We start from the raw sequence: 7126 nt of genomic DNA on the forward strand, positions 1-7126 counted from the left end.
GTCGTGGATTTGGGCACGTCATCCCCCGCCGTGCGAAGCGGTACCCTGGGTCTGGTCCCGCCCCAGCGGGCTCTCCCGGGGCTGCCCCGCGGGAAGGCGCTCGCCGGGCGCGGCCGAGCCTGGCCCGGGGGAACCGGGGGTCCCCGTGCCTGCGATCCGCCATCGGCCGGCGGCGGAGCTGCCGCCTGTAATTAGCGGCATTAGCGGAAAGAAAGTTGCCTGCTCTGATCTCCCGTCCCGAGGCCACAAGGTCCCCGGGCGCCTCCATCCCTCCCCAGCCCTTCCCTTTCCTTTCCTCACTGCTCTATTGCAGGCCAGGGCGGCCACCCCCTTCTCCCCTTCCCTCCCCGCCAGCCGGGGGAGGCTCCCGCTTGTATTTACCAGCAAATGATTAATTGTTGCTCGGCGCTGGCTGCTAATGCTGCTAATCCGGGCGGCTGCGTGTTCGGCCGCTCGCCCGGTGCCAGGCCCCGCGGGCGGAGGGGGCGAGCGCCGGGGCGGGCGGGGGCCAGGCTGCGCCCCCGGCTGTAATTACTCCCCAGACAAATCTCTGCAAACAGAGGAGCGGGGAAATCTCTGCCCATATTGCAAGGGGCTGCGGCCCCCACCCGCGGAATAATTTTGAGACTCAAATCCCAGCAAAGACCTGCTACAAATTGCTGCAAATTAAGCTGATTTTGCCCCGAATGAGGGATTTTCTGCTGCAGATCAGCCCTTCCCGGAGCTGATGAGGTGGGGATTAGAGAAGGGACTGAAATCAAAGGGACAGGATGGTGCGGGAGGGGGGAGCCAGAGAGGGGAGCCCAGCAGTGAAAGTCCTGGAGCATTAACACTTATTGATTTCTACTTTGCTGACATTTTATTCTATTACCAAGTTTACGATTAGCCTAAACTAGGATCCATGACAGCGCAGGCAGGGTGTGGAGCCTCGAGGGGTGAGGGGCTCCCTCTCTTTGGGTTTGCACTGGCCCGGCCCCGCAAGCATCTGCTCTGAGCAAATGCCACCTTCCAGGGGCTGCCTGGCTCCTGGCACTGGAAGGGCTGTTGGGGTGAGCTGACTTTGCGGCCCTGGGCAGGCTGCAAGCTCCTTTGTGCTCACCAAGAAGGTGCTGGTGATTTTGAGGAGAGGGAGTTTTTTCCAAATTTTGTCTCCTTATAAACCCCCAAATCTTTCACATTAATTGTGATGAGGGTAGTCAGCTCACCCCCTTTTCAATATCCATCTCTCCATCCCTTCCTCTCTCCCTCTCCCTTCCTTCTGGATCCTCATTTCCATCTGTTTAAACAGCAAGAGCAATGTATGTTGCAGGTACTTCAAATTGCACCATTAAAGATTTTATGTTGTGGATGTTAAAATTAAAAAGATATATGTGCAAATAGTCCCTATGAATTTAATCAACTTGATTTAATACTAATAGGAAACAGCAAATGGAATTTATGACTCAAAAAGAAGTGAATTTTTTAAATAAATACAAGTACTTTGTGAAAAACAGAAAAAAAATCCCAATCTGAAGAGTTTATTAGAGTCTAATCCCCCAACAACAACCGAAACCGGGGCTGCCCACCCAATAATCCTGGCTGCCATTAAAATATTAAAGATAAATCTAATCGTCTCTTTATCCAAAATAAGCGACTTTTATGTGGAGAGAAAATGTCTAACCCTTTGGGAAGAGAATTACTCCTAATGCATCAAATGGAATTCACTCAGGATGGCAAAACTAGGTTTAAAAGCAAATGAGATGGTAATAGAGATAAAGGCCAGGATAACAAATTAAAAACACTCATTTACACGAATTAAAATCACTCCTAAAAGGGTTCTGAGTAAGGAGGCCACTGGATGGTCTTGGTCCTTCTTGGTACGCAGGGGCTTGCGTAGCCTCTCTGGACACAGGGGAAGGCAGGATGTGGTGCTGAGTATCTGGAGGAAAGTTTTGTTCCTGACAGCATCTCCCTGAGGTGGTTTTTACCCATCTCCTACAATGGCCCCAAACCCATGTGCATCTGAAGTTACACCAGACCACAACTTCCAAACAGCATTCTTGCCCCATCTGATGCCATGTGCCTGAGATGTCTCTATGTCACTCACAATATTCAGCTGGATTCCCCCATGCTCCAGGATTTGTAACATGTCATGGCAGCTCCCACTGGCATCAAGTTCATGCTGGATATGACAGGGTGCCCATCTTGGAACCTGGATGTTGTCTGTCTATGGGAGCACCCTCCTGAGGATGACAGATCCCAAGGAGCTCATCCACCTGGGGACAAAATCATGTCTGAGACCTGGAAACTCAGCTTGCTGCGTGCTAGAGGAGGAGCTGCACCCAAGTGGTGATGTTAAGCACAGAAACCCTTAGCAGAGGTCTGGGAGCTGTGAGTTTCCTCTCCTTTCCTGCTACCTGAGGAGCTCAAAATGAGTGGGGCAAGGCAGAGTGGAAACCCATTCCCACTGCTGGGGCATGCTGCCTTCCCAAGCCCCCTGCCTGGACAGACCCAGTATACAAGTCCCAGTGCCCCTTCCCATGGCTTCACACCCCACACATGGGAAACAGCTTCCAGGCATGACCTGTGCTCTGGACCCTCAGGAGGGTCGGGATCCCATGACAGGGGCGTGGCTGTGAGCAAAAGCAGCACCACAGCTGCTGATGGATGGTGGGGTGGGGGTTGCTGCAGCATTCTGCCTCCTCACACATGCTCCCCATAGGTACTGGTGTGGTGAAGAAGGTTGTAGCTCATCCCACTACCTTGTTAGATCATTTTGATATTGTCTGTGTGCCTGAGTTTTGGAACCCCAAACTAATTTATGTGTGCACTGGAGGAAAAATTCCACTGGGGTACTTCTGCCAAGTGATACAGCCCACAGCACACTCCCAGGCAAGGTGCCATTTACAAGGGGTTATAAGCAAGCACATTTGTCAAAGCTGGGAAGACACTAAGTTCCCTTACAGCCAACTTCATGAAGGGTATCTGGTAAATCTATAGAACACACCTTTACCTGCTCAGACTTCTCCTTACATGCAGGAAATGCAAACTTGCTTCCAAAGTGACAAAGTGAGACAGTGGAATTGGAAATGTCTCCACTAGCAATATGTGATAAGAGTAAGAGCAGTTCTATACAGCATCAGAGCTTCAGGCTGCTTAGATTCCCTGGCATCATTTTATTTCACTTTGTAATTTTAAGATTATTGATGTTTTATGGGCAAGATAATTTTTTCTTTAGTTAATGATTAGGATCTGGAAAACAAGATTGCTTGTTCTGGAAAAAAAAGCCACTGTCTTCCCAAATTTGATTGCTAGACTTCACCCTTAGAAGAAGATTTGTCTTCTGAATGGCAGTGGAATAAGCAAAGTTCTTGACATCTTGGCTTCTTATTCATAGAAACACAGGAATTTCAGCTCATAAGGACCTTGGCAGCCCCCCTAGTCCTTTCCCAGCTGTAAATGGGATTCACTATACACAAACCAATCATGCAAGATGTTTGTGTAACCCATCCTTAAACCTATCCAGTAAATTTTTTCCAAGATAGGCATCCTATCCTAGTGCCTGCCTAACACTTTCCTAACTGTTGAAGATTTTCTCCTACAGCCTTGCTACAGACCAAGCCATCTCCCAAAATGTTCAGTAAATATAGTGGACAATTTTGGAAGACCACTACTGCTACATTTTTAAAATGTATTTGAAGACTTGTTGGCATTTCACTTCAATCATCTTATGCTTTTTAGATATCTCATTATTTTTCTGAAGTTTCTGCAGATATTTTTTTTATTTCATTATTTTTCTGCAGTCCCTCAGCAATTAGCCCACATCCTCAGCCCTGAAGCTCGGTACCCAGAATGGGCAGAGCAGAGTGCAACTCAGGCCATGGGCTGCCAAGAAAGCTTCTTTGGATACTTTATCTTGTATATTATCCCCAGAACAAAAACAAGTTCATTTTCTCCAGAACAATGGAAAGCATATCTATGCTATGGGTCTAGCTTGGTATAAAAATCAGTTCTAGTAAGCTTCTTTCAAAAGGAGATAGGAGCATTTATTCATTGAATATTATTCTCTTCTCTTTTAGGGGATGGAAAAGAGTAGCAAGAAACCTTTGACATTGTCCCATCCAGCACTACCCAGAGAGAGGAGTGGACAGTGGGCATCAGATATGATGGGGCATTGGCATGTAGTACCTATTCCAGACTTGCTCAAAGGGTTACATTCTTCCCCTCTGACTTACAGCCAGCTGGAAGTTACTGATATATTCAGCTAACAGAAAGCCTTGGTGTCCAGCCCTTAACCACTCAGCAGCCCCGTGCATGAAAGGTATTGTCTAACCCCTTGTCCTAAACAGGGCAGAGTTGCCCAATGCCTCAAGCTGAAAGATACCAGAGAAAAAGTGTCTTAAGTTACTCTGACCTCACTACAGAAAACTGCAGGACAGAGGAATAGCCTGTGGTGAGGAATGGTGGAGTCCTACCAGCTGGATGTTCCATGAGGCATGAATAGAGCTGCTCAGCCACAGGAGAGAAAAAGGAGAAATATGGATGTATCTGTGTCAGGAGAGGAGATGTAATGGGAAAAAAGCAAAATGCCAAAAGAAGTGCTAAGCAAAGTGAAATCTTAGCTCTGTAAAATGTCAGTGACCAAGGTCATGCTGTCTTCAGCGGGATGAGGATCTTACCCAGGAATTAAGAGGTGCAGCTCAGAAGTACCAGGATATTTCAGAGCAGGCAGAAACAGAGAGGTCTGCTCAGGGCTGCAGTAACTCAGCCAGCAGCTGCCAGCTGAGAGCTTCTGGCCATGGGTATGACAGCACCACAATCTTTTGTCATCATGTACTTTGTGTCTTTGATTATTTAGAGATCAATATACTGACATGTAAAGAAAAGAATATGTTCAACAGGAACTTGACCTCAAAAACTTCTTATATAGGAAGGCTTTTTTGTAGATAGAACATACCTATGAGACACAGAGAGCTACATAGAGTTCAAGATTTTAGGACCTGAAGGGAACATTACAACCTTCTAGGCTGAACTTCAACATAAAATAGGCTATAAAACTTGACCAAATAATTTATGTGTCAGGCCAATAGCTTCTGGATGAGTTACAGATCACCTCTTAAAAACTTTCAGCCTTGATTTGAAGACTTTGTGTGACAGACAGAATTTACAACACCTATAGGCAGGTAGCTCTGGTCAGTCTTTGTGTCTCAGCAGTTTTTATTAATACAGCAAGTGTCTCTTCTTGTCATATTAGCATTATCATGTCCTATATCTACAGTACAACATATGGTGGAAGGATAATGTGAAACTGTCAAGGGGCTGAAGCTTCAATTGATCACCAGTGCTCCCCAAAGTTTAAGAACACAGCTAAAATAGAAACATACTGAGAGATACTTTTATTCAAAGTACTTTTCCCTATATAGGATTTGAAAGGAGACAGGAAGGAGCTGCATGACCACTTCCACTGTCAGAACAGGCAGAGGAAAGCAAGATAACTGATGCTGTGCTGGAAGGACCCAAAAGCCATTGCTGAGAAGATGAAAGAGCACAGGGAGATCAGGTCTGTGACCCATCTGTATGAATCATCATAGAATGGTTTGGGTTGCAAGGGCCCTTAAAGATTATCTAATTCCATCCCCTCTGCCATGAGCAGAGGTACCACCCACTAGATCAGGTTGCTCAGAGCTCCGTCCAACCTGGGCGTGAACACTTCCAGGATGAGGCATCCATCACTTCTCTGGGTAACCTGTTCCAGTGCCGCACTACCCTCTGGGTAAAGAATTTCTTCCTAACATCTAATCTAAATCTATCCTCTTTCAATTTAAAACCATTCCCCCTTGTTCTATCACTGTTTGCACTGAAAAAAGTTGCTCTCCATCTTTTTTATAAGCCACTTTCACCCACTGAATCCACTGAAGTCTGTCTAGACAAAGACAGCTTTGAATTCTGTGCTGACAGAAATGTGATAGAAATGGAGGAAAAGTGACACTTCTTTGCAGACTAAGGGGGTAATGACAAACATTGCTTCTACTGGGATTCAGGTTGTCCATGGACACAGAAGAAGGCTGGAGTAAAATCAAGACTGAATGAAGAACCAAGTCAGCCCCAATATGTGTGCCCTGGATGAGGGACAGATTTGCAAACAGAAATGGGAGAAGTGGAAAAGTTAGACGTCAAGGATAATGCAGAATAACTGTGGAAGGAGGCAAAAAATGAGCTGAATGGGAAAAATGTGGGAGGATCTGAGTTTTCTAAGGTTCCTCTCCCTAGGAGACCATTTGAGCCAAATAAAGACAATTGAGCTCAAATAAAGACAAAATTTCTTTTGGTTGAAAATATTGCTAGAGATTAGTCACAGAGGTATTGAAATATAAGTAAGAACTGATATACAAGTTCAGTTTCCTAATCACAAAAGCTTGCAGAGAGGCAACAAGGAGAGAAGGCTTATTGAAAAGCAGGCAGCTACAGACTGAGTTTTGCAGCTCTCAAAGATTTGGCAGAGCCGGACAGAGCTGCCCTCACAGCTTTGAAGACATGATCAGGAGAATGGAGGGCCCTCCAGCACCCCCACAAAAAACAGAGGTGAGGGTGTATGGAGTACTGTTGGGTGACATTCCACTGCAAAGCACACAAGAAAACCCCAGGGGGCAGGTTATGAAGCATTTGGAGCAAAGCAACAAAAACACCCAGAAACTTAGTATACATCAGCAAAGAACCTATGTCTATACCTCTATAGGCTGGCAGTGGTCGGACCATTAACTTTGTATGAACTACTTCCAATCACCAGTCAAGGAGGCAAAAAATTATAGAGGTGACACGTACTGTAAAGTGGACCTCAGACTGATAAGCTCTGCTGGGCTTGTCAAGTTGGGCTCTGTGTCAGTATTGCGTGAGCTAGCACATCTAAAGAACCCCCCCCTCTGTACCTATCTGCTAATGCAGACAAGACACAACCAAGGTTTGATGTGGTAGACTTGCCTGAGATGTGCCTCACCAGACCTCCCCACCTTCTAAGAGTGAAGCTGGCTACTCAAGGTTGTCAGGAAAGACCTGGAGGGACCCTCAGCAGGGGTTCCTCCCGCCTTTGCCTGGCAGCTGCTTTTAAACTGAGGGTCTCATTTCTGACTCCTGCCAGAGCTACATACCT

Source organism: Empidonax traillii, unplaced genomic scaffold (assembly GCF_003031625.1).
Source record: "Empidonax traillii isolate 1590-97213 ecotype Southwest subspecies unplaced genomic scaffold, ASM303162v1 scaffold74:size2480735, whole genome shotgun sequence".
Taxonomy (NCBI): Eukaryota; Metazoa; Chordata; class Aves; order Passeriformes; family Tyrannidae; genus Empidonax; species Empidonax traillii.